Below are 27,455 nucleotides of genomic sequence, written 5' to 3'. Positions count from 1 at the left end.
AGTTGTGCTTTGGGATCTGAGAAGCCCAACCCTCGAGCAGCATCTGCACCAAAGGTGAGCCCTCCAGCATCTCCACGATCTGCGTGGGGTCCTTCTGCATTTTGCCACTCGACGCGCCTAACCGGTTGCTGGCCCGCTGGCTAGTAGCCATCTTGGCGACGAACTTCAAGAACTACACTGCTGGTCTGGTTGCTCCAGACTGGCCCTTGCTCTCCTCCAAAGGAGCAATCCCTCTGACCTTGCTAGTCAGAACCATCAGCTTATCTTGTTCTCCACAACAATTGCTTTTGCCAAGGCTTGTTTGCTTCGATCAAGTCGCCGACACCGCCGACAGCGAGAGCCTGCGTGGGACAGCTCGTGAACCGACTCCTGGACGTCGTCAACCTCCAGGGACCACGTGGCTGCAGAGACAAGCTACACCTTTCTTCCTGTTTGCACCCGACATCGCCTGGTACCCACCTGGTGCCACGCTGGTCACTGGCTAGTGACTGTGAACACTGTCCCCTCTGCTTACAGGTCTTCTACAACTCCGATCCACTCCTGGATCCACCGCATCCCTTCCGGACCGACCGCCTGCAGCATCTTTGTCCACAGGCTCCATTGACCCGATAGAAGAAACCCGACGCACTTCGACACCTATGCACCCGCTTCCTGTGGGTGAGGTAAAGCTGGCACTCCGGTGCCCAAGTGTAGAGTAACATCTCTAGTGTCTGTGTTTCCAATCTTAAGGTCATAGTCCATCCGGAAGATCCTTTTTGCAGTAACTTTGTAACTTTTACGCACCCATTGAAAACCTATGGGAGCACGCGTGTGACTATTTGCTCTGCACACGCACCCCGTGGACCTCCTGGTCACTAACTGAAGTTAGCTCCTTGTAGGCCCAGCGATTCTAGAGGCCCTAGGCCTTTTCCCTTTTCTGTTCGTGGTACTTATACCACTATTTTAGTATATGGTTTGAGCGGCCACCAGGGCCTATCCATATAAAGTGCAACTTCTGTGTATTCTACTGTAATCTTGTTTGACGATTTGTGCTCCTGTGCTCATAAAGAGACTAGGGGTTACTTTGAGAAATAAATACATATATATTTTGAATATATATCTGTGTGGTGTCCTTTCATTGGTATAAAAGGGGGTTGCATTTGGTAAAACAGCTGGCTTAACACGCTTCACGAGTTTAGCCTCAAAGACTGCTTAGCCTACGCTACCACTAGGGCAGCTAGTCCGAAAAGGTTGACTTACAACCACACCATAAGGGTTGCTTGGCATGGTACAAGGTGGTCACTTTAACTAGTGAACATCATATACCAGGCCAACTTCTCACATTGGTGAGCAGCGGTTGGATTTGAGCTTGCTGTGTTTTACCATTGTAATCTCTTGGTTACCAATTGAAAGATCACATAGGTACCTGTAGGTACATATAAAACAAGATTAGATATACATAAGTTCTACTGAACTTAGTTGTTGTAGAGCAAAGGGAGTAGCACACCCTGACTACAACTACTAGATAGGTTTAGTAGGTAAACCCAAGTGTAGGTAGATTGCAACACATCCACCCACACTTAAGAGCAATGGCTGGGGCAGAGGGGTCCACTGTACCCATCTCTGTTGAGAGTGACCCCCAGAGGGCACCATCCATCTTTGCTACCCTTAATCAAAATGAGCTCAGGCAGTTGGCAAATTTCAGGGGCCTTAAACAGCCCAAGAATCCTACTTCTGCTGAACTCAGGGAGCTTTTACAGGCTGATGAAGATCAGAAAGCTCTCAGGAAAGCCTCCCAGTTAGGCCCCTTAGGGACAGGAACAGGAGGCCCCCCTTCTGAAGATGCTACTGAAGTACCCCTTTCCAATAGCCATCCCTTAGATGAGAATCATACTACAGAGGAGGAAAGTGGGGAGGATACAGAAAGTAGTGAGGATGAAGGGAGAACTAGCCCAGTGCCAAGTGTTATACTTGGCCCAGCTAAACTAAGGCTATTGGGGACTGACAATGGGATCATCCCATTGGATCTCCCCAGTGGACTTAACCAGGGGTCTGGGAGGCAAAGGAATCACTCAGGTGAATCTAATGCTTCTCATGCCTCTAGAGGCTCTCAAGGTCACTCCAGGAGAAGGATGACCACCCCTCAGAGGAGGGAACATGAGGCCAGAATGCAGGAAGCCCAGCTGAGGATCAGGAAGCAGGAGCTAGAGGTAGCCCTGATGGAAGAGAAACTGAACAAGGCTAGGCAACCTAGAGAGAGTGGGTCTATACCCACTGATGGCAGCATTGTCCCTAAGGACAAAGATAGGGTCTTTGATAATAGGAACCTGTCTAAGGTTGTGCCCCCCTACAAAAGTGGGGACGACATCCACAAATGGATGACTGCTCTTGAGAGAGCCTGCAAAGTGCAGCAGGTTCCTGAAGACCAGTGGGCAGCAATCCTCTGGCTCTCCTTTGAAGGAAGAGGCAGAGACAGACTCCTCACTGTTAGGGAGGAGGATGTCAGAAATTACAGAGCCCTGAAGAGTGTCCTAGTTGATGGGTTAGGCTTAACCACTGAACAGTACAGGTTAATGTTCAGAGACACCCAGAAGACACAGACTCAGGACTGGTCTGAATACATTGAATGTGCCACTAAGGCTTTGGAGGGTTGGTTGCTGGGAAGTAAGGTATCTGATTATACAGGATTGTACAATTTGATGATGAGAGAACAGATTTTAAATAACTGTCAAAACCAGCAACTGCATCAACACTTGGTTGACTCTGATCTGACCTCTCCCCAAGAATTGGGAAAGAAGGCAGACAAATGGGTCAGAACCAGGGTTAAGCATAAGAACCAGAACCAGGGCCAAGGGGGTGATCAGAAGAAAACAGACCAAAAGGGTGGAGATCAGAAACCTAAAGACCAGAAGTCTTCGACAGTGCCCCAAACTACTGCTAAAGAGGGTGGGTCCCAGCCTAAAGGGAAGAAGAAAGAAGGTCAAAAGAAACCCTGGTGCAATCATTGCAAGAATACAACTCACTGGACTAATGATTGTAAGAAGGGTGGAGCCCCCAACACTGTTGCCCCTAAGGCACCTGCTCCCAGTACTACTGTTAGCAGTGTTGGTCCCCAGACAAAGGGTGTAGTGGGAATCACTATGGGAACTGAAGGAGATTCTGACTTAGACAGAACCCTGACACAGGCAGTCTTGATCTGTGAAGGGGACATCGATTTGTCCCTGACTGTGAGCCCCAGTAACCTGGGCAAGTACAGACAGACTCCTTTAATTAATGAAACAGTGGCTCAAGCCTACAGGGACACATGTGCCAGTGTCATTATGGTGACACCAGGCTTTGTGGACCCTGGACAGTACATACCAGGTGAGAATTACCTGGTGACCAATGCCAGCAATGCCACTACTTCACATAGTGTGGCAGTTGTTAACTTCTCATGGGGAGGGGTAACTGGCCTCAAAAGGGTTGTGGTTAGTGCAGACCTCCCAGTAGAATGTTTGTTGGGCAATGACCTAGAGAGTTCTCTATGGTCAGAAGTGGAGTACAGGACTCATGCAGAGATGTTAGGTATATCATCACATGTCCTTGCTGTGACCAGGTCACAGGCCAAAAAGTGCCTCACTGAACCTCAGGTCTTGGATCCTGGAACAATGGACCAAGCACCTACCAAGAAGAAGAACAGGAGGGTCAAGGCTGTGCCTTCCCCCCTGCCTCAGAGTGATGATCAACCTTCCCAGGAAGCTGATCTAGAGGACCCTGAAGGAACTGACCCTGAAGAGCTTGAACCTGATCAGGTTGAGTTTCTGGGGACAGGGGGACCTTCAAGGGCTGACTTGAGGCAGGCTCAGTTATCCTGTCCCTCTCTTGAACCCCTCAGACAGCTGGCTGCTGCTGAGGCTGCTGGGAATGCTCAAGGTACCCATAAAGTGTATTGGGATGAAGGGCTCCTTTATTCAGAGGCTAGAGACCCCAAGCCTGGTGCTACCAGGAGGTTGGTTATACCTCTGCAATTTAGGGGCTTCCTTCTTACCTTGGCCCCTGATATTCCTTTAGCAGGACACTTAGGCCAGAACAAGACTTGGGACAGGCTTGTCCCTCACTTTCACTGGCCTCACATGAATGAAGATACAAAGGAGTTTTGTCGCTCCTGTGTGACCTGCCAAGCCAGTGGCAAATCAGGTGGCACAACAAAGGCCCCCCTAATACCACTACCTGTGGTGGGGGTCCCCTTTGAAAGAGTGGGAATAGACATAGTGGGTCCCATGGATCCTCCCACTGCATCTGGGCACAGATTTATACTGGTGGTAGTGGATCATGCCACCAGGTATCCAGAGGCAATTCCCCTTAGGACCACTACAGCACCTGTTGTGGCCAGGGCCCTGCTGGGAGTATTCTCCAGAGTGGGGTTTCCTAAGGAGGTAGTTTCTGACAGAGGTACCAACTTCATGTCAGGATACTTGACAGCTATGTGGAAGGAATGTGGTGTCAACTACAAGTTCACCACCCCTTATCACCCACAATGCAATGGGCTTGTTGAGAGATTCAACAAGACCCTAAAGGGTATGATCAAAGGATTACCTGAAAAGCTTAGGCGAAGATGGGACATCCTTCTACCCTGCCTTCTGTTTGCTTACAGAGAGGTCCCACAAAAGGGGGTTGGCTACAGCCCCTTTGAATTGTTGTTTGGGCACCCTGTAAGAGGCCCACTGTGTTTAGTGAAGGAAGGATGGGAGTTACCTCTCAAAAAGCCTAAACAAGACATAGTGGACTATGTACTTGGTCTCCGCTCAAGGATGGCTGAGTATATGGAGAAGGCATCCAAAAACCTTGAGGCAAGCCAGGCCTTACAGAAAGCTTGGCATGACCAAAAGGCTGTCTTGGTTGAGTTTCAGCCAGGACAGAAGGTATGGGTGTTGGAGCCAGTGGCCCCAGCAGCACTCCAAGACAAATGGTCTGGACCCCATACAATACTGGAAAAGAAGGGAGAGGTTACCTACTTGGTGGACTTAGGAACTCCCAGGAGTCCCCGCAGGGTACTCCATGTTAACAGGTTAAAAGCATATGTTGACAGGGCAGACATGGGCTTGCTCATGGCTACAGATGAGGGACAGGAGGAAGAGAGTGACCCTCTCCCAGACCTGTTGTCTCAGAACCCTGAAGATGGCTCAGTTGAAGGAGTGACCCTTGGAGGCAACCTCACTGCCCATCAGCAGACTGAATGTAGACAAGTTCTACAATCATTTCAACATCTGTTTTCCCTAATACCTAGCCAAACTGACTGGTGTACCCATGTGGTGGACACTGGTGACAGTCTGCCTGTAAAGAACAAGCTTTACAGACAACCTGACCACGTCAGGGACTGTATAAAGGCTGAGGTACATAAAATGCTGGAATTAGGTGTCATTGAACCCTCAGAGAGCCCCTGGGCTAGCCCAGTGGTTCTGGTCCCCAAACCTCACACCAAAGATGGCAAGAGAGAGATGAGGTTCTGTGTGGATTACAGAGGACTCAATGCTGTCACCAGGACAGATGCACATCCTATTCCAAGGGCAGATGAGCTCATAGACAAACTAGCTTCTGCTAAGTTTTTGAGCACATTTGACTTGACAGCTGGCTATTGGCAAATCAGATTAGCTGAGGAGTCTAAGGCCAAAACAGCATTCTCAACCCCAGGTGGGCACTACCAATTTGTGGTGATGCCCTTTGGTCTGAAGAATGCACCTGCCACCTTCCAAAGGTTGGTGAATCAAGTCCTTACTGGGTTGGATGACTTTTGTGCAGCATATCTTGATGACATTGCTGTCTTTAGCTCCACCTGGGAGGATCACCTGATCCACCTGAAGAAGGCTCTTGAGGCTCTGCAAAGGGCAGGCCTCACTATCAAGGCCACTAAGTGCCAGATAGGGCAGAGTAAGGTTGTGTATTTGGGCCACCTTGTAGGTGGAGGCCAAGTTCAACCACTGGAGAGTAAGATACAATCCATCAAGGACTGGTCTCCTCCAACCACCCAGACTCAAGTTCGAGCTTTCTTGGGCTTGACTGGGTACTACAGGAAGTTTGTTAAGAACTATGGGTCCATTGTGACTCCTCTTAATGATCTGACATCCAAGAAGATGCCCAAAAAGGTTCAGTGGACAGTAAGCTGTCAAAAGGCATTTGATGACCTGAAGGAGGCCATGTGCTCTGCACCTATCCTGAAAAGTCCTGACTACTCCAAAGAGTTTATTGTCCAAACAGATGCTTCTGAGTTGGGTGTGGGAGCTGTGCTGTCACAACTTAATGTAGATGGTCAAGACCAACCCATTGCTTTTATTAGCAGAAGGTTGACCCCCAGAGAGAAGAATAGGTCAGCTATTGAGAGGGAGGCCTTTGCTGTGGTGTGGGCCCTGAAGAAGCTGGGGCCATACTTGTTTGGCACTCACTTCAAGATTCAGACCGACCATAAGCCCCTCTTGTGGCTAAATCAGATGAAGGGTGAAAACCCCAAACTGCTTAGGTGGTCCATTTCCCTACAGGGGATGGACTTTACAGTGGAGCACCGGCCAGGTACTGACCATGGGAATACAGATGGTCTCTCCAGGTACTTCCACTTAGGACATGAAGACGAGACTGGTCAAGGCTAGTTTAATGTCCCTGCGTTTGGGGGGGGGTTGTGTAGGAGAGTAGGGTCTGCTATCCTATGGTCACCCCAAATTTTTGCTTTTTGCTTCACTGGTTTTTGACATATTGAGGCTGTGGGCCTGCTAATCAGACCCCCAGCCTGCTGTTCTCTCTAACTAAATTGACACTATGCACCCTAGGTGTATAACCAATTGGAAGTAGATCACCCTGTGAGCCCCTGTACCAGTGTACACTAGGTACCCAGGGCATTGGTGTATCTAAGGCCTGCCAGGGGCTGATGCATGTATTATGCCACCCCAGGCTTGGCCTAACAAATTTGACACAACTGGCTGATCACTCAGCTGGGGTAAGTTGGTGTAACCACCTCTTACTTAGGTGTAGTATACCTATACCTAACCTTAAATGGGACACATGTTAACCTATAAGTCACTCCTATGGCAGGCCTAAACAATCCTGGAGGCAGAGTGCTTGGTTCCATGTGAGATGGTGCTCTGGCATGAGCTGAGCCTGTCTGCAGTGGTCGGAACAACTTCCTTCTACTGTTTCCAGATATCGTCATACAATATACTCCTAAGTGCATTATGAACCTCGCGGTTAAATGCTATCTTTGGTTTGGCTTTATCAAAACATGTCGAGTAAGGTGTCATACGAATTGGAATACTAACCCCTCGCCAATTCTGGCGACGGGGTTAGCATTCCACCCTTCTAGAGGGACACGACATGTACAGTACCTGAAACCCGGGTAAAATCAGACATAGCCTCAGCTCCACAAAATGGATGCTGCCACCACAGACACAAGTCTGCCCTCCTGCTGCTGGGAGTCCTTCCAGCTTGGGAGGTGTGGACAAAGGGTTTCCTGCCAGGGGAGGTGCATGCACCACCCCAGACAGGATTTTGTGTATTGGTCAGGTAGGGCTTGAAAGAAACCAGACATGCCTGTGGCTCACAAAGAGCCTCGGTGCATATGCCAGTTCAATCCGGTCCTGGGGCACACCAGTCCCGGGCCTGGGGCGAGCTGGACAAAGGATTGGGGGTGTAACCACCCCCCTTCCTGGTCCCACCCATAGGGAGGGACCTAGCAGGTAGTCCAGCCCCTAGAATCCGCTTAAAGGTAGGAGCTGTGTCCTAAGACTTCAGACATCCTGGAATCAACTTGAAACTAAGAAGAAGACGGGAACTTCGACATTCTGCTGCACAGAAGACTGAAGGAAATCTCCCCTGTGGTCAGGGAGTGACCACCTTGCTAACGCAAGCACCATCCAGCGAATCAACGTCTGCTTTGCCGCCGCCTCCCGCCGGAGCCCGAGCCCAGAGACTGACAAGACCTGGACCTCCAGACCTCTCACCGCCCGATCCACAGTCCCTGAAAAAGAGAGACCCGTGGAGGCAACGAGACACGTGGAGCCAGCCATCTTGAAACGACCACGACAAGCTGCAAGTGCAACAACCGAGGCTCCCTCCAAGTTGTGCTTTGGGAGCTGAGAAGCCCAACCCTCGAGCAGCATCTGCACCAAAGGTGAGCCCTCCAGCATCTCCACGATCTGCGTGGGGCCCTTCTGCATTTTGCCACTCGACGCGCCTAACCGGTTGCTGGCCCGCTGGCTAGTAGCCATCTTGGCGACGAACTTCAAGAACTACACCGCTGGTCTGGTTGCTCCAGACTGGCCCTTGCTCCCCTCCAAAGGAGCAATCCCTCTGACCTTGCTGGTCAGAACCATCAGCTTATCTTGTTCTCCACAACAATTGCTTTTGCCAAGGCTTGTTTGCTTCGATCAAGTCGCCGACACCGCCGATAGCGAGAGCCTGCGTGGGACAGCTCGTGAACCGACTCCTGGACGTCGTCGACCTCCAGGGACCACGTGGCTGCAGAGACAAGCTACACCTTTCTTCCTGTTTGCACCCGACATCGCCTGGTACCCACCTGGTGCCACGCTGGTCACTGGCTAGTGACTGTGAACACTGTCCCCTCTGCTTACAGGTCTTCTACAACTCCGATCCACTCTTGGATCCACCGCATCCCTTCCGGACCGACCGCCTGCAGCATCTTTGTCCACAGGCTCCATTGACCCGATAGAAGAAACCCGACGCACTTCGACACCTATGCACCCGCTTCCTGTGGGTGAGGTAAAGCTGGCACTCCGGTGCCCAAGTGTAGAGTAACATCTCTAGTGTCTGTGTTTCCAATCTTAAGGTCATAGTCCATCCGGAAGATCCTTTTTGCAGTAACTTTGTAACTTTTACGCACCCATTGAAAACCTATGGGAGCACGCGTGTGACTATTTGCTCTGCACACGCACCCCGTGGACCTCCTGGTCACTAACTGAAGTTAGCTCCTTGTAGGCCCAGCGATTCTAGAGGCCCTAGGCCTTTTCCCTTTTCTGTTCGTGGTACTTATACCACTATTTTAGTATATGGTTTGAGCGGCCACCAGGGCCTATCCATATAAAGTGTAACTTCTGTGTATTCTACTGTAATCTTGTTTGACGATTTGTGCTCCTGTGCTCATAAAGAGACTAGGGGTGACTTTGAGAAATAAATACATATATATTTTGTATATATATCTGTGTGGTGTCCTTTCATTGGTATAAAAGGGGGTTGCATTTGGTAAAGCAGCTGGCTTAACACGCTTCACGAGTTTAGCCTCAAAGACTGCTTAGCCTACGCTACCACTAGGGCAGCTAGTCCGAAAAGGTTGACTTACAACCACACCATAAGGGTTGCTTGGCATGGTACAAGGTGGTCACTTTAACTAGTGAACATCATATACCAGGCCAACTTCTCACACCCGGGTTGAGTTTAAGGTGGTTAAGGTCCATCCAGCGCTGAATGTGGAGCATAGTGGCTTGGAATCAATGGACAGAGTCAGGGGAGTCCAAGGTGAAGACAAGCTGAAGATCATCAGCATAGTTGAAGGTAGTTACCTTCCTGTTTTTTAAGGAGTGAATCAGGGGCATGAGGTAGAGATTAAATAAGTGTGGGGATAGGGACGAGCCCTGTGGGACCCCACACGTGGTGGCGATCTTAGGGGCAGTAAAAGGGGCAAGTCATACTGCTTGGGTTCGCCCTTCAAGGAAGGACTTAATCCAGTTGTATGCGGAGCCCTGTATGCCGGCCTGTTCAACACGGTCCATCAGAATTTTATGATCGACCGTATCGAACGCGGCCGACAGGTCCAAGAGCACCAAGGCCTGAGGGGCGCCCTTGTCCGCATTAATTTCAAAGCAAAGGGATGTGCCATATCTACAATGATATGACGGATCCCTTTGCTCTTCCTTGCCCTGGTGCACAGTTAGCTACCATGCGCCTACGAAGGCACCCTTGCACCAAGGTGCAAGGGTGCCTGTGTCACAGGAATGATTATTTTTGTGCAAGAAGGGACACCATCAGGCACAAAAACTATCATGAGAGGTGATTTCCTCTTCCAATGTTTACTGCAGAATGCAGCAGGCATAGAAAGAGGAAAGAAATGAGGTGAAATTATAACAATTCTACTCACTGCGCCTCCCTACGCCTCCCTAGGGAGGCGTAGTATTCTGACGCATTTCCAGGTTTACAATTTCTCATAAATCTGGAAATGTGTCAGGAGCCCTGAGTGGTACGTGGGAACACCAACAGCAACACTCATGGCATGCCCCTTTCACGCAAAGTGTTGCGTGTAAAGTGGCCATATTTACAAGGAAACGGAAGTCACATAGGGAGGCTTTACGTGTCCTTGTAAATATGGGGCAGCAGGGTGTGCCACTGGTGCCTCACAAAATGTGACGAACCCGCAGCGCAAGGGTCTTGTAAATAAGCCCCATATTCTTTAAGGGCCCTGTTTCCGATTCTTTTACACCCCAGCAAACCTGGAGAATATTTCCCTTACATGACCCCAGTGGGTTTCCTTGCCTAAGGCTTGTCGCTCTAAGTTCGAACAATTGACATGTCGCTGCCGCTTGCGATTCTGAAGATATCAGGCTTTTAAAGCTACTCGTGGACCCTAACTCTAAACCGTGGTGTCCCATTGTCTAGGGACCCTTGGGTTCTCCCGCCTTGAGACTATTTTGAATTTGAGTATCCGTCCGTCAGATGGAGTCTCAACTGACCCCTGTTTACTATGTCAGATTGGTCGCAGTCATTGACCACTAGAGACCTCATTTATGAAAAGTGTTGTATCGCTGCATGAAACTGCGATGGAACCGTTTTTAGGCCGCCCTCCTTGTTACACCATAGATGAGCCATATTTACTGTACAGTGCTCCATGTCGCAAGGATTTACAGATACTTCAGTATTTCTGAAGTGTCTGTAGGCACAGTAATGACGCATTGCTGGAGTGTGCCGCAAAAGTGACGCTACTCCAGCAATGGGTCATTACACATGGGCAAGTTCCATGTTAAAGGAGCCCGCGTCAGTCTTACAGCTTCTGTGAGGCAGGTTTAAGAATTTGACACAGTGGCGTCCTAGAGTTAGAACAGTGAAATTGCATGTATTTCACTGCGCCACTTCTACGAGCCTTGTCTGGGAGGAACGCCCACCCTGCATACATTATACCTGACGCTGGTATAATGTAGCATAGGGCTTTACAAAGTGAAGCATCTGCTTAGATGTGTCACTTTGTAAGTATGGCGCAAGGTGGAGCATTTTTTACACCACCGCAGCATCACAAAACGTGACGCAACAGCAGCGCAAAGGGCTCATAAATAAGCCCCTGGATGCCTTTTGGTTTATTCATCTGGATCCTGGAAAAAACTTTAATTCTGTGACTTTGTGCCCCTTCCTGGTTTTTACCAGTAAGTCCCTTTTTCCAGTGACTGTTATTTGAGAACACTGTTCTTACACCTAAATATGGGCACACGTACTTATGTCGCACCCACACTAATTAAAATGCACACCAAAAATGGATTTCACGTCTGAGCCTCTGGTTCAGATAACTGTGGGGTGCCAATTACTTGAAAAGGGGGGACTCAGCCACCAGGCATGACCCCTCCGGGCTACCCTCCTTGCTGCAATGCCAGTGAATGACTGTAGGACATGGATCAGGAACATCATAGAAACCCCTCGAACTTGTATCTCTCTGCCTAGCGCCACGAATGTGTAAGTACTACAGACCTGATTGGCAGCACCGCAGGAGCAACATGGGAGCTGACTGAAGTGGCCGCAGGAGGTGTGTCCTGGCATACAGTTGCACAACTGTCAGGGTTAGTAGTTGTAATGTTACTATGATTGGCAGGAGTAAGATGTGGCGCAAACTGAACGGGCCGCCTGCGTCAGTCCGGGCATACAGTTTTCCACCAATTAAGCACTCACGTGTGAATTCTGTGAGGTCTTGGGGCACAGCTGGGCCACTGTCAGGTCATCGGCAGAAGTACATACATCCTCCAGTTGCATATTACCTGTCTGGTGTTTCTCAACTTCTCACCTCAGACATTTAAGGGTATGTCCATGGTTCATGGCATGGCTGGTTGTTGTTTTCTTGACATACAAACACCCATTGCTTTCGGCCTCATGCTCCCAATTGCATTAGTCCTTGAGCAGGGCGGACCATAGTGGGGATAGTCCTAACGTAGAATGGTCATTGGGCTATGTTTAAGAAACATTTAAACATGGAACGCTGCCCACAGTCCAAAAGAGGTTTGCTATAAGACTGCAACTCTGCCCCTTCAATGTGCATATGTTGGCCATTATCTGAGCACGGTTTTATGATGGGATTGCCACGTAAAGGAGCAATTTACAGCCGGTTTGTCCTTTCGTTTGCATGTGTCGGCTCATGGGGGTGGGGGGTCCATGAGCCCGGGGTGGGGCAAGTGGCGCAGTCTGTGGGGCTACTATTAGCCAGGCCCATCAGTAACGGTCACTATGGTCCAACTAGTCAGAGCTATGATTTGCATGGCCTATAGACTACCGTACACGGGTATGTTTGTGTAATTACTGATATTGATATGTCTTCTGCAGCTTCATGGTTTGGTTTTGCTTGCAAGAAAGTGTCAGTCATAGGCCTTTAACTGTCACTCATAGTTGTACTGATATGGTGAAAAATCACACATGGCAAACTGAAACCTGGGCAGCTATGGAGGGGGGGCGGCTAGCTCTTGGTTGGCTACGCAACTGAGCTAGAATTGTGGCTTATTTATCTGATGCAAATAGAAGCATTGACTATGCCAAAAGATGGACTGTAGCTTAGTGCCCCAATCGGGTTGAATACAGAGATGCAATGACATAGAGGCAAAATACTAAGCGGCCACTACATAGCGCCCGCTAAGGCTAAATTACAGCACAAAGTTTACCGGTGTAATTTGACCAAGTGGTTGCTGGTGCGCCGCACGTGACTTAATTGCTCACTGGCGCTAGGGACAGTCTGCCACGAGTTGGCGCTGTCTGTCTATTGTAGAGATGACCCAACAGGCATGGATCAATGCAATTGGCATTAATATCACTGTTGCAGGCTGCCCAAGCCATTCGTATAGTTTTGGAGGACTTGGAATAGGCGGAATTATCACGCTTGTACGAGTATCAGGGTTGGTTGTGGTGTTACTATGATGGGCAGCACGGCAGGAGCAAGGTGTGGTGCAATAGGAAGTGGCCGCCTGTCATGAGTCCTGGCATATAGTCGCACAATTGTCAGGTGTTCCGTAGAACTGCCAGCGTATGCTGATTCTAGTTTTGCGCAATTTGGGCATCTCTATGTATGTGTGGCCGTGAATAGCTCTAGGTCAGAGATTGTGTGTTGCTCTGCCTTCAGTTGGCATTGCGGTACGTCTGCCTTGGTGGTAACCGGACCGGGTATTTGTCCTTTGACTTTGAAGAGCGATTCTTCATAGAACTACTCTCGCCGACGTTATTTCAGTGGTTTGGATGGTACCTTTGTCTCAAATCCATCAATAGTTCATTGACAATCTGATGACTCGCTGTCCACCGGTCCCTGTTCAAGTCCGCCTCATGGCGCCCGAGTTAAATTGTGGACCATGTAGGTTTCAATTGTTTCAATACCAGTTCTGTCTGGGTAATCGACCCAATCTGGTCGCGAGTGACCACTCAGTTGCTCATTGTTTCCCTGAACCCCCCCAGCACCCGTGCAGGTCAGTGGGAACAATATGGGGCCTCCAGAGATGTCCACTTTCTCTTTAGTTGTGTGGGTTTCACAGTAGCCAGGATCTGTACATCTCCCCTCAGGGGGCTTTAAACCATAGCATGTTCTCCTTGGATGTGGCACGGCTGTGTCCGGCTGTCCTTTTGTTTGCAATAAATCGATGCATGCATTTAGACGCAATATGCTCGCTTGCAGTAAGGGCGGCCGTCGCACACGTGATGTGCGTGTGAGGGGAACCAACCACGGTTTGGCGGCAACCCACAAAATGTATTTGGCTTTGTGGTTTGTTCCAAGCAACGCAGCATTAAGCAGGGCGGGGCCAGTGCTCGGGCCCGCACAGGCCTGATTGTGCGGGACGGGGAGGGCCGCGCCGCCCCATCCCCTCCTACCACGTTTATTTCTGTGTAAATGGCCACGCCGCTGAGGCAGGAGGGACTGCACTTCCCGGGCTTTGATGACCTGATTGGCCTTACGATTACTCTGCAATGCTCCATCACTGGGGAATATGTTTCCCTGCAGACGGTTCTTGTGCGGGCAATATTTGTCTACAGCCTCGTCATCATAGGAGGGCCCCCATTCCCACACTTTGTTAGTGTAAGCGGAATCGACCGGACGCTAGATTAACCTGTGATTCAAGTATTACTGCGTGCGAGGAGGGGTCTCGCGGTGAGGAGCAGTGGGCACTGCGTGACGACCCTCTGTCTAGGATGCCGCCTGGAATTTTAGAAGGCACAACTTTGCACTGTGTAGGCTGTTCTCATAGCGCTCTGTGGGGTGTCAGGCAGAGAACATTAACATGGCACTACCTACAGGCCACGTTATTTAGCATAGCATCGGTTGCATTGCGACACAGTGCCCGCTGCACAAGCCAAGGGCGAGCTTGCTATTCATTGAAGGGAGACACTTAATGCTTGTTCAACACAGAAAGGTGACAGTCCCACCATTTCAGAATGGAAGCATTTTCAAGATGCTACGCATTTAGGGTGTCTGAAACTGTCGTGGGGTGAATACTTCACAGGCCAAAAGGACTTTTATTTCATCTGACACTAGCTGATCCAAGCTAACGTCAAGAGCGTACTGCTCAAATCAGACAGATTCTCTAGCTTGTATGCTTAGGGGGTTCCACCACAGAGGGAACTGAACGGGAAAATTCCCATAAGGGATACATGACAAGGGCAGGAGGCCCCCTTGCACATTGTCACACACTTCTAGTTATGAACAATCCTGTGTGTCACGATTTAGCAAGCATAGGGACTATTCAAAGGTTAAGTATAATCCCTTTCGCCATATTAGCCTAAGTAGGCAGGCGGGTGGGGGGAGTGGTCACCTAGCAAGTGGGCTGCTGTCCCATGGATGGGGCATGCAGGTGTTCAGGCACACACGGTGCTAGAAGGACGGCAGCTAGGTGAGATCAGCAAATAGATGGGGCAATGTGAACCATGGTGTCTGCATTCGTCCCACCCGAGTTGGCACGGGGCTGAGGCGTGTGTTGCAGTGGAACTTTCCCGCATGAGTGTGAATACTTCTTGGCACAACTTCACAGGCCAAAAGGGCCTTTTGTTTCATCAGACACTAGCTGACCCAGGCTAACGTCAAGGGCTATTTGGATATAGATGGGGCCATCTATAACCAGTAGGGATGGTTCTCTTTCATCTAGATTTGCAAGAGGCTCTAGACAGGAGAGGTTGCGGGTAAGACTAGAGCTGTTTTGGTGGGGGGCTCTGGCGGCAACGGTGGCCGCCTCCAGAGCTGTGGCAGAGTTACAGGGCGATTTGGATGCAAATAGGTACAGAAGGGTACCTCTGCACAGCACCATGGTGGGTGCCAGAGCCAAATCCTAGGAGCCTCATGGGAGGTTTCTGGAAAACCGTGTCAGCGCCCCGCTAGTCCTTTGGGCGGTTGTGGGCCTGAACAACCGGGGGGTTTGCTATGCGATGCTCCGCCCTGAAAGGGGCATGAGTAAGAAGGTACCAACAGTCACGTGATCCGGGAAGAGGATCAATAGTAAGGGCAGCACAGGCAGGGTTCGCCCCAGTGCTGCCTGGCTCATCAGGCGGGCAGGCGGCCCAGTTGGTTGCCTGCCCTTGGATCGCCCGTAAGATAACCCACCTATTACATAACGGTGTATGTAATAAACCTGCAGCAACTTTACCCAAACAAAAAATTGTGTTGTGTGTTTATTTATGGGAAATGTATATTATGTTGGAGGGGTGGAAAAGGATGCCAATGATGATACTATGCTGCTGGCCGAGGCACCCACAGGGGGCCACTAGAGAGGTCAGCACTCTAGTGTCGCCTGGGCACCCCACACCCCCGCCCCCTTCAGGGGCAGGGACTCTGGTTGGAGCCCCCTTCCTCTCCAGCCTGGATGCGGCGCACGAGGGGCGTCACTTCCTGGGCGTCCAGGACTTGGGGGAGGGTATATATCCCTCCCCCACCATTTTGGCGACCTCTTTTGATCGCCGCACACGCCGTCTCCCTCCCTACCGCTTACCCGGCGTGGTGGTGGCAGGGGAGCAGAGAATATTGTAATGTTTTCCTTTTTTCGTTGCAGGCAGAGTTACAGGGCGATCTGGAAGCAAATGGGTACAGAAGGGTACCTCTGCGCAGCACCATGGTGGGTGCTAGAGCCAAATCCTAGGGGCCTCATGGGAGGTTCCTGGAAAACCGTGTCAGCGCCCCGCTAGTCCTTTGGACGGTTGTGGGCCTGAACAACCGGGGGATTTGCTATGCGACGCTCCGCCCTGAAAGGGGCGTGAGTAAGAAGGTACCAACGGTCACGTGATCCGGGAAGAGGATCACCAGTAAGGGCAGCACAGGTGGGGTTCACCCCAGTGCTGCCTGGCTCATCAGGCGGGCAGGCGGCCCAGTTGGTTGCCTGACCTTGGATCGCCCGTCAGATAACCCACCTATTACATAACAGTGTATGTAATAAACCTGCAGCAAATTTACCCAAACAAAAAATTGTGTTGTGTGTTTATTTATTGGAAATGTATATTATGTTGGAGGGGTGGAAAAGGATGCCAGTGACGATACTAGACTGTAGGACATGGATCAAGAACATCATAGAAACCTCTCGAACTTGTATCTCTCTGCCTAGCGCCACAAATGTGTAAGCAGTGTGGGGTCAAGTACTACAGACCTGATTGCAGCTAGAAATCTTTATAGTTCCTGCCTCTCCCAGAACAACGCTGGCTACAAGGATATGGTCTTTCTATAATTGCGTCTTATTGCATAAGTTCTGCGATAGGGTATGCACTGCGAGCTCTGTTTCGATGCAACTATCATTATTTTACCTTCGCTATTTTACCAAGGAGTAGATACAGATGTGCTCCGGCCCATTTTAGTATCCCGCAATTATCTACTAGAACCCACTCTGGTCGGATGGAACTTTTTACTTGCCCAATAGCGTGGAGGGAATAAACACAATTATCAGAAAATGCTGTCCACCATTTATCATAATCAAGGACTCGAGACTTAATCTCTTGGCTCTCTGGCTTTTATTATCAGCATAAAGATTTGAAGATACAAAGTCCTCAATACGAGGCACAACAAGGACATAGGCACTAACACAAATGCTACTCTACGAAGAATCCGCATACGGCTAAAAATAACTAAAAGCACAATCTCTAAAAGCATGAGGTAGAAAACTACCAAGCCAATGTCGATATTAGGGACACTGGACCATACCATCTCTGTCCCTACTCTGTACTAGATGACATCCCTACTTAGCAATCCCTTGAGACCCTCAATCGAGTAAAAGGTGTCAGAGTGAAACTTCCTAAGAAGTCTTCACTTAGAGAGCTTGTTCTAAGTTGCCCCCTCTAGCTCTTCGCCTAGCCTTTCTCTGCTCTGGGCTGCTCTGCCCTGCCTCCACCCTCGGGGCGCTTTCCCTAATACAGAACCCCAAATCTCAGAACACGCCCTTTGCACCTCCTCTTCTGCGGGGTCGTCTTTCAGTAATTTTCCACAGAGCGCTGTCCAGTTCCATCGTCCATCGCTTGGCCTTGAGTCCCAGCCGCCATCCGCACTAGGAGTTACGATTGGCACATTCCAATGCACTCCCATGTCTGGCTTTTACTACATAAGTCAATTCGTGAACAAAGAGCTTCTCTACTAACGAGCAACTGTCCTTGCACCTGGGGTGAGATCATGCAAGGCAGACATACTTCACATCTTTTAACTTGCAATTTACTACAGCCTAAAACCTCTACTGGAAAAAATCCTTTTTGGCCTATTGCCCTTGGCTAACATAAGAAAATACCAGGCCTTTCGCCTCGACGATATATGCGAATTCTGGCCACTACTACGGTTACACAAGCAGGCCTAAATCACAGTATTGACATTTACGTCTTTCTTTCATGTGTGGTCAAACTAAACAGTCTACAGACACGAATTCTAAACTACACGTTTTAACATCACATTGTTCAAATGACTAAACTCTACATTTCTCTAATACATTCACAATATGCTTGTACATAGCTAACACTTCTATTAAAATCGATATAGATTATACAATTCTTTAATACATTGCACACAAAATACCTGAGTACACATTTGATTATATGCGGGTGCCAACTAACGGTGAATATAACGCACCCCTACGATTTTCAAACTTTTAAGCGCTACATCAGTTCCCCCCTTTGATGACATCTGTCATCACACCATTACAATCTTCTTCTTTAGAACTGATTTAAACCGTGCTAGTCATGACTCTGCCATGTCGAACTCCCTCCATTCTCTTAAGACTCTCGTATTGCTGCTCCTGAAACTTCGCCATTCTTTTCTCGTTTGCTCTAAGAGCTCTTTCAACCTTGCCTCCTTGATACCACTTCCACGCTTTCACGCATCCCCACAAACAAATCACACAAACCACAGCAATGATAATTGGCTTCAACACTGATCCAAGAAATCCTCTTCCCAAATTCGCAAACCACGTTCCCACTCTTCCAAATCCTTGTCCAATCTTTTCCCATACATTCTCCTCCGTTAAGTCCATAATCTCCTTGTGAATAGTTGTGATGTTATCTATGTACTTCCCTATCTCCTTCGTGTTGTCTGGAATATATGTGCAGCATTCTTGAACCTTCAATAATTTGCAGACTCCGCCTTCCTTGGCTAATAACACATCTAACGCAAGGCAATTCTGCATACCCATATTCCGTATCGACAACATCTCTCCAGCCACCAACAACAAAGACCTCGCCGTTTTCATAGACAGCTCATCAACCACAGTCGCCAACCTCCTAATCTTCACGTCATTCAACACCACACCCATACTAGGTATCATTGCTCCATATATATCTCCAATCACTGCACCTGTATTCACAGCTCTGCGTCTTCTAGAATGTTGTCTCGTCTCTAGCAACTCCAAGTCCTCTGTGTGATAAATCTTCGGGAATATGATAGCCAAATAGCATATGCCATACCAATTTGCAGGTAGTCTGACGTAAGCATTCTTCCCACATACATAATACACTGTCGGAATTACCTGTACCGGACCTTGCATAAAGTCCTTAACAGAAGCCTCCAGGGTGAAGGTCTGAGAACAGGTGCTATGTCCTACTGCGACCTTCTCCGTAGCGGATTGAGTCCGTCCAATACACAAATTCCCCTTCTGTACTTCGTCTAACGCTATTGGTCCATAGCTTCCCTTAGACTTGTGAGCTTTCTCCTCCTCAGTCCAATCTACTGGACTATCTCCGGTGTCTCGTGTCTGGGTCAACTTTCTATACCTGTCCTCTACTTGATCAATGAATTTTTTCTCCGTCCCAGATAACGCACATGTCAGGTTATGCCTGTGAGCATGCGCAGTATCCAACTTCACAGTCGGTCTAAAATACTTCAGGAGTCTATCCTCTTTCTTATAATAGTCATATTTATTCAAATGCTTGATTGCTGGAACTTCAGGAAGTACCGTATCAAAATTTGAAAAGAAATACTCGAACTGTCTCCTGTCGTAAAATAAACTGAGAAATAAACTACAAGAAATCCCATATGTCAATGGGAGATGATGATACTTGATACCTTCATCCACTGAAGCAGGCAACTGCATACACACATAACAATCCTTCACATCCATCGCATCAACATATTCGTACAACAACTTCGCATAAGCATTAAGCTTAAAATCACCCTTCGATAAATCCATGTGGAGTCTGCGATCCTCACTTAACTTTGAGATTCCCTGTTCCCTGATACTGACACCTCTCTGCTCTGGGGTAATAGGTGTGGGTGCTCCCTGAACCTTCCCCTCCTGCCTGTGAGCCACCATGTACGAACTTATCACCACTGCAAATATAGTGGCTATCACAACCCCTATCAATGTGCCGATTATCAATTTAGCCCTACGATGTGTGTGTGCAGGATCTGCCATCTTCGGAATATACTCAATGTCCAGTACAGTCTCTGAAATGGTAAGTCTCTTTCTCATTAATGTCTCTTTCGTGAACTTAGGCAAACCCTCCCTAACTTTTCTTCGTTCTATAACGGAAAAATCCCTAATTTTGTTCTTCTTCCGCTCGGATCTAGGTTATCTTCTTTCCGTGCTTGCAACCCTCTCAAATCAATCCAACATAACTGCTGGTCCCAACAGTTCCAGGACTCCCTGCAATATTTCGAGCTTAAGGATGATCAGTTCTTGTGGATCTGGCACAGTAGTGAACGTCGGGAACTCTAAATTGTCCAAGATCATACCTCGAATGACACTCAGAAAGGGTGGACTCGGAATGTGGATAGTCAGAATACCTTCGATCTCCAGTCCCGGAACTTTCAGCAACACTTCCACTCTCTGGAGCGGGACACTGTTGACCAATGTCATCGACCTCAATCTTCCCGTGCTCGGTAAACCTGGCATCAGTCACTGGATATGCCCACTCTGGTGAAGCGTACTTCCGACTTGGCACTCTAGTTCTCTTTGACCTTCTCACACCTTGAGGATACTCCTCGTCGCCTGATTCTTCTTCTGGCTCCTCCGAAACTGGTGCAAGATCTGTGTCCGGTACCAACCTCAGGTTTACCCGTTTCTGTCTTGCGGGCCAAACCCTTTCTGCTTCTGTGGCACCTCCGGTCTTCCCTTCGATACCCTGTGCACTGGCCTCCTCCTCTTCGGCAGAACTCGATTCCGTACTACCCACTGCACCTCTTGCTCCTTCGCCTGCTTCTGGGTCAGTACTCCTTTCACGTCCTTCCTCAGCTCGATTCAGTGCACCATCAGCTGCTTCAGCAACCCTTACAGCTTGACTGGCCCTCTCAGGTGGTTCTGTCGGCTCTGCTGGATTTTCGTTCTCGAGAGGGGCTGTATCTTCTAAGGGTGCTGGAACTCTATGGGTATGGGAAGCATGCACCCAGTTCGGTAAACCTCCACACTTGACGGCTGTGTTCGTAACAAGGATCACTTGAAATGGGCCGCGCCACCTAGCATCCAAGCAACTCTTCCTCACGTGCTTGCGGACTAGGACCCAATCGCCTGGGCACAAGTCGTGGCACAGGTCACTCGCAGCTGGAACCGTTGCTGTCTGCACCTGCTGAGACACAGAACGGACCACGTCAGCAAGGCCTTTACAATAGTCCAGGATCATATCATCAGTGATATTTATCAGAGCAGTAGCAGGTATTGCAGGCAAACGCATCGCTCTTCCCATGAGGATTTCATGGGGTGACAACCCAGTCCTTCTATCAGGCACACTTCGGAGGCTCATAAGGACCAAAGGTAATGCATCAGGCCATTTCAGAGACGTAGACGAACATACTTTCGCCATCCGAGCCTTCAGAGTTCCATTCACCTGCTCCACTATCCCTGAAGCTTCTGGTCTATAGCTACAATGTAACCTCTGATCTATATTCAAGGCAGCACAAAGCAACTTCATAACTTCGCTATGAAAATGAGTTCCTCTGTCCGATTCAAAGGACGTCGGGAACCCGTACCTTGGAATGAGTTCTCTCAATAATAGTTTTGCTACCGTGAGTGTGTCACATCTGCGTGTAGGGTATGCCTCCACCCACCTGGAAAAGACACATACTATCACTAATATGTACCTCAACCCATTACACTTCGGCATTTCAACAAAATCCAGCTGCATCCTATTGAAAGGTCCACCTGACCTCCCTATGTGACTCAACGTCACAGCTGTCCTCTTTCCTACATTCATCTGTTGACAAGTGACACACCTCTGGCACACGGTCTCAGCCACTGCCCGAAACTTCGGGTTATACCAAGTCTGACGAAACACTCTCATCATTGCGTCTCTACCAAGATGTACAGCACCATGTATCAACCTTGCCATGGGATTCAACAAACTTTCCGGCAACACTGCTCGTCCATCATTCGAAACCCATATATCCACATCTCCTTTCTCACATCCAGCTCGTATCCAGCTGTCTCGTTCCTGATCCGAGACCCCTTCCTGAAGCTGTTTCAGTTCCTCCCATGAGTCTGCCATTGCTAACATCTGACCATACACCATTTCCTCCTCAGTTTCCTCAATGTGAGTCTCCGTAAAATTGCATCCCTGCTCTGCACAAAATCGGGCTACTTCATCAGCATAATTGTTACCCAATGAAACAAAATCATTTCCTTTCGTGTGTGCAGCACATTTAACAACGGCAATTTCATCCGGACCTTGCAATGCTTCAAGCAATTTTCGCACATGGTCCCCATTTCTTATAGGAGAACCTGAAGACGTCATAAACCCTCTCTGGGACCATAGCTGTCCGAAGTCATGAACCACACCAAACCCATACTGGCTGTCCGTGTAAATCGTTACACGGATCTTGTCGGCTGCCAAACAGGCACGAGTCAAAGCAATGAGCTCAGCCACCTACGCGGAGTGTACTCCTTCTAAACAAGCGGCTTCAACCACCCCCGTGATGGTGCATACAGCAAACGCTGCTCTCAGTCGACCGACACTGTCTCTTAAACATGAACCGTCCACAAAGAAAATCTCATCTGACACTGGGAGCGGTTCATCGACAATGTCGGGTCTCGGTTTGGTGCATAGTTCCGTAACGTCGAGACAATCATGGTCCTCACAATCTTCATTATCATCTATATTTGGAACAGGTAACAATGTAGCAGGATTTAAAACAGCACACCTCTTCAGTATCACATTATCAGCTACAAGAATAACTTGCTCATAACGAGTCAGCCTATTATTCGTGAGGTGCTGTGTTTTAGTCCAAGTCATCAACAATTCAACATAATGTGGCACATGTACAGTAAGAGGATGACCCATCACAATGCTCTCACATCTCTCGATGCTGACACCTGTTGCCGCAACGGATCTGAGACATCCGGGCAACGCAGAAGCTACTGGATCTAAAGTAGCTGAGAAATAGGCAACTGGTCTACGGACACATCCATGGTTCTGGGTTAGCACTGCTAATGCGCAACCTTCTCTTTCGCAGCAGAATAATGCAAATGCCTTGTTGTAATCCGGCATTTCCAACGCAGGAGCGCTACATAAGGCTTCTCTCAGCCTCAGAAATGATTTCAAACAATCGTCGTCCCATGGTACCGGATCACTTACATCCTTTCGCGTCAGCCGCTGTAAAGGCTTCGCTTCAAAGGAAAAGTTTGGGATCCACTGGCAGCAATAACCCACCATTCCCAAAAACATTCTAACTTCCCTCTGCGTCGAGGGAACTGGCATTCTCAGAATCGCATCAATGCGATCTGGAGACACCTTCCTTTTACCCTTCTCGATTTGGTGCCCCAAATACTGTACCTCAGGTAAACAGTATTGCAGCTTGTTCGGAGACACCTTGTGACCATTCTCTCCCAGGAAATTCAACAGCGCAAGGTGTCGGTCCTGCAAGCGTCTTCTGTTTCTGACGCAACAAGCAGGTCGTCAATGTATTGCACCAAAACAGAGTTTCGCGGCAACACAAGACTTTCAAGATTCTTCTTTAGGAGCTGATTAAAAATCAATGGGCTCTCCGTATACCCCTGTGGGATACGACACCACGTTAATATACGATTTTCTAGTCTAAATGCAAAAAGAAATCTGCTCTCTTCATGTAAGGGAATTGAAAAAAATGCCTGACACAAGTCAATCACTGTGAACCATTCAGCTTCACATGGGATCTGGAACAGTATCACAGACGGATTCGGTACCACTGGACAACATGGAACAACTATGTTGTTTATTTTCCGCAAATCTTGCACTATCCTGAACTTCCCGCTTGGTTTCTGCAGTCCCATAATGGGCGAATTACATGGACTACCCATGATTTCCACCAGTATTCCCTGCCTAATCATAGACTCGATCACAGGTTTAATCCCTGCAATCGTTTCAGGGGATAATTTATACTGAGGTGTTCTCAGGAATTCCGCGTTTGGCTTAACCTGTATCTTCACCGGTTCCACTCCCCTGACTAAGCCAATCTCCTCCCCACTTAGGTCCCACACGTCAGCTGATACTGACTCCCTCAAATCCTGTGGAAGCTCCTCCACTGTCAAAGCTGGGTACATTTCCACGCACACCCGCTGATTTGCAACCTTAAAGGTCGCGTCATCATCCCTTGTCTGCACCTCTACTCCTTTCGGGGTACAGTAGATTGTGCAATTGAGCTTGCACAATAAGTCTCTTCCCAACAAACAAACAGGACTAGAATCGCACACCACGAATTGATGTCGATCCCTAAAGTTCCCTAGCCTGACTGGAATCGGTTCTGTCAAGGGGCTAACTAGCCTCTTGTTCGCCACTCCAACCACTTGTATGCTTTCTCCAGAAAGGGCTATACCCGGAACTACCGCTGATCTTATAGTTGACCTGGTAGCCCCCGTATCAACCAAAAAGGTAGTAGGGTGTCGATCGAGTTCTGCTTCCACGAAGGGTCCTCTCTGATCCACCTCTAGAACGGCCCTAAGTATGCAGTCGTCATCTTGGCCTAAACTCAACCGAGCCAATAAATCCATATCCTTCTCTTCGCTTACTTCAAACATGGGCATCTGCAAATAAGTTCGAGCTCCCTGCTGTATATTGTGTATCCTGGGTGGCTGGGGAATCTGCACTTGCGGGATGCCGGTCCCCCCTTGCATCATCCTCGGTGTAGTCACCGTCTGTACCTGTTCCGCCCCAGGGACCTGACCCATTCCTCCCTCCATCTGTTGCTGATTATAGGGGTTCAAGGGACACTTGCGCCTCCAGTGTCCCACCTGGTGACACTGGTGACAAGCAGTCGTCTTTTTCAGTATTGCTACGTCTATGCCTGTCCTAGGGTCTACGGGCCTCGGCCTTCCTTGACCCTGCACGTTCTGATTCCCTGTCTGATAGTTTCCCTGTCTCCTTACCACTGGACCCCCATTCGGCGGTCCCTGGGCAGCTTGCATCTGAATGAGCAATAGGTTATCTTTCATCTTCTTGTGCTTCGACTCAATCTCATCCGTGCAGTACCTAGCGTACCGCAAGATCTCATCCACAGGCTTATTCTGCCAACAGATCAAATGCTGCTGTATCATGAGACTAACCTCGGGCTTCAAACCCAGCACGAACTTAGACACAAACTGTCCCATATTCTTCGTTTCCAGCTCATCTAGACCACTGTACTGCTTAAAAGCCTTCAAGAGTCTCTCGTAAAATTCATGTACTGTCTCCTTTGGCTCTTGCACCGTCCTGTCTATTTTCACCCAATCAATGTCCTGGGGTGAAACCTTTGATTTCAACCAGGTAATTACTTTCTCATACAGCCTCATCACCGCTGGCGACGGACCATTGGTAATCATATTCCTCTCAGGCTCATAGTCCGGCCAATCAACAGCAACCTTGCATGCGTTCCACAGATCTCCCGGAACCACAATATCGAATAAGGTATTTAGATCTATCCACAACACCTTCGAAATCTTAACAAAACGCTCAACTTGCTTGTACCACTCCGCAGGCTTCTCCCTGAGCCTGGGAAAATCATTTGTAAATGCTGCCAAATCCCCCCTGCTCCATGGTACATGCACATATCCTCCATTTGCCACTTCCCTCAGGGGAAAGGTCTTTGCTAATAACAACCCTTCACCCGGGGTTCCTCCTTCCGCTCCCTTAGAGGTCTTTTTCTTAGACCATTTCTCTTCCCATTTATCAAGCGTCAGCCATGGCCGCATGGCTAGAACCAGTTCTCTGGCATGTGACCTTAATCCAACAACCCTCTTCTCCTCCAACTCTCGCTCAGTATAATGCATCCTATGACTTCCTTGCAACACCCTAGTCTTGGATAAATCCACATCATATTCCTTCGCCAATCCCCTCAATTTCTCGTGTGCCATTCGTGCTTTCCGAGTCACATCTTTCGCTACGAAAAACAGCTCATCCGGATTGTAGGATACTATCCTCTCAAGAGGTAGACTTCCATATATAATTTCGTCTACCTCTGCCTTGAGCCTTACTATATCTATCGTCCCTGCCTTCAAGGCTCCTTTCAACACCTGACAACTGGCTCCACGTCCCTCATCATATTCACATTCTGGTTCCTTCTCTCTCCTCTCTTCTGGTGCTTCTATAGGAGCAGAATAACTCCTAAAGTTATCCCGAGCTTTCTCCGCTTGGCCCACATTCCGGTTCAGGTGCCTCTCTGACGGTACCCATGACCTTAAATCTGATCTCGACTCCATCAGAGTCTTCGGCCTCACCGATCTCTGGTCCTCTTCGCCCCTAGATGTATCTGACACCGCTGCCAATGGTGTACTCCATTGTACAGGGCTTGGAGGTCGGACCATTGCCCCTTCCAACCCACTTTCCTCGCTTTCTCTCCTCGTTCTTTCTGCCACTTGTTCGGACCTCTCTCTTTCCTCCGATTCCGGACTGTATATCGACGCAATCGGTCCAATGGTGACCGGTACCCTCAATGCATCCGGTAACCTCATCTCCCTCTCAATCCTCCCACTAACTTCAGACTCACTCCGTGAACTCTCTGTTTCGAACGAAACCAACCCTTCCACTCGAGTCTCAGGTTGAATGGTTACTCTTCTAGTTTCCCCTCTCTCACCCCACCTATCATCTGCTTCATCTGGATTATAGGGAGGTGGTCTCTCGTCTAACAATCTTTGCAATACTCCATCATCAGAGTCACTTTCTTCATCCTGTGCTTTCACATGCCTTATCCCCGTCGAGTCTATCAATAAGGGATACAGTTTCTCTTCCTCAATTGTCTGCACTCTCCATCTTTTCTCCGCTGCGTCCCACCTGGCATCCTGAAATGCCCTGATCGACTTTCTCATCCTTTCCTGGCTTCTTCCCTTTTCCTTATCATGCGCTGCTCTAATCCACGCATGTAATGCTTCGAACTGTGCTGGTCTTGGCAAGGGTCTTAAGGACCCCATCACCGACTGTGAGAAGTTGGCCTGGTATATGATGCTTACTAGTTAAAGTGATCACCTTGTACCAAGCAACCCTTATGGTGTGGTTGTAAGTCAACCTTTTCGGACTAGCTGCCCTAGTGGTAGCGTAGGCTAAGCAGTCTTTGAGGCTAAACTCGTGAAGCGTGTTAAGCCAGCTGTTTTACCAAATGCAACCCCCTTTTATACCAATGAAAGGACACCACACAGATGTATATTCAAAATATATATGTATTTATTTCTCAAAGTAACCCCTAGTCTCTTTATGAGCACAGGAGCACAAATCGTCAAACAAGATTACAGTAGAATACACAGAAGTTGCACTTTATATGGATAGGCCCTGGTGGCTGCTCAAACCATATACTAAAATAGTGGTATAAGTACCACGAACAGAAAAGGGAAAAGGCCTAGGGCCTCTAGAATCGCTGGGCCTACAAGGAGCTAACTTCAGTTAGTGACCAGGAGGAC

At 48.8% G+C, this 27,455-nt stretch overlaps 1 pseudogene across 1 annotated transcript in view; it reads right to left on the bottom strand.

Moving 5' to 3' along the window:
* Positions 1–27,455, bottom strand: part of LOC146870484 (CCAAT/enhancer-binding protein epsilon-like) — a 73,451-nt pseudogene that overhangs the window by 14,808 nt on the left and 31,188 nt on the right. Inside the window, exon 4 of the transcript XR_014978195.1 lies at positions 16,073–16,115. The product of XR_014978195.1 is annotated as a CCAAT/enhancer-binding protein epsilon-like (transcript). The remainder of the gene's footprint in view (positions 1–16,072; positions 16,116–27,455) is intronic.

The sequence above is a fragment of the Triturus cristatus genome, chromosome 1_1, assembly GCF_964204655.1.
Source record: "Triturus cristatus chromosome 1_1, aTriCri1.1, whole genome shotgun sequence".
Classification (NCBI taxonomy): domain Eukaryota; kingdom Metazoa; phylum Chordata; class Amphibia; order Caudata; family Salamandridae; genus Triturus; species Triturus cristatus.
The sequence above is the reverse complement of the archived record's forward strand: the minus strand, read 5'-3'. Positions and strand labels throughout refer to the sequence as shown.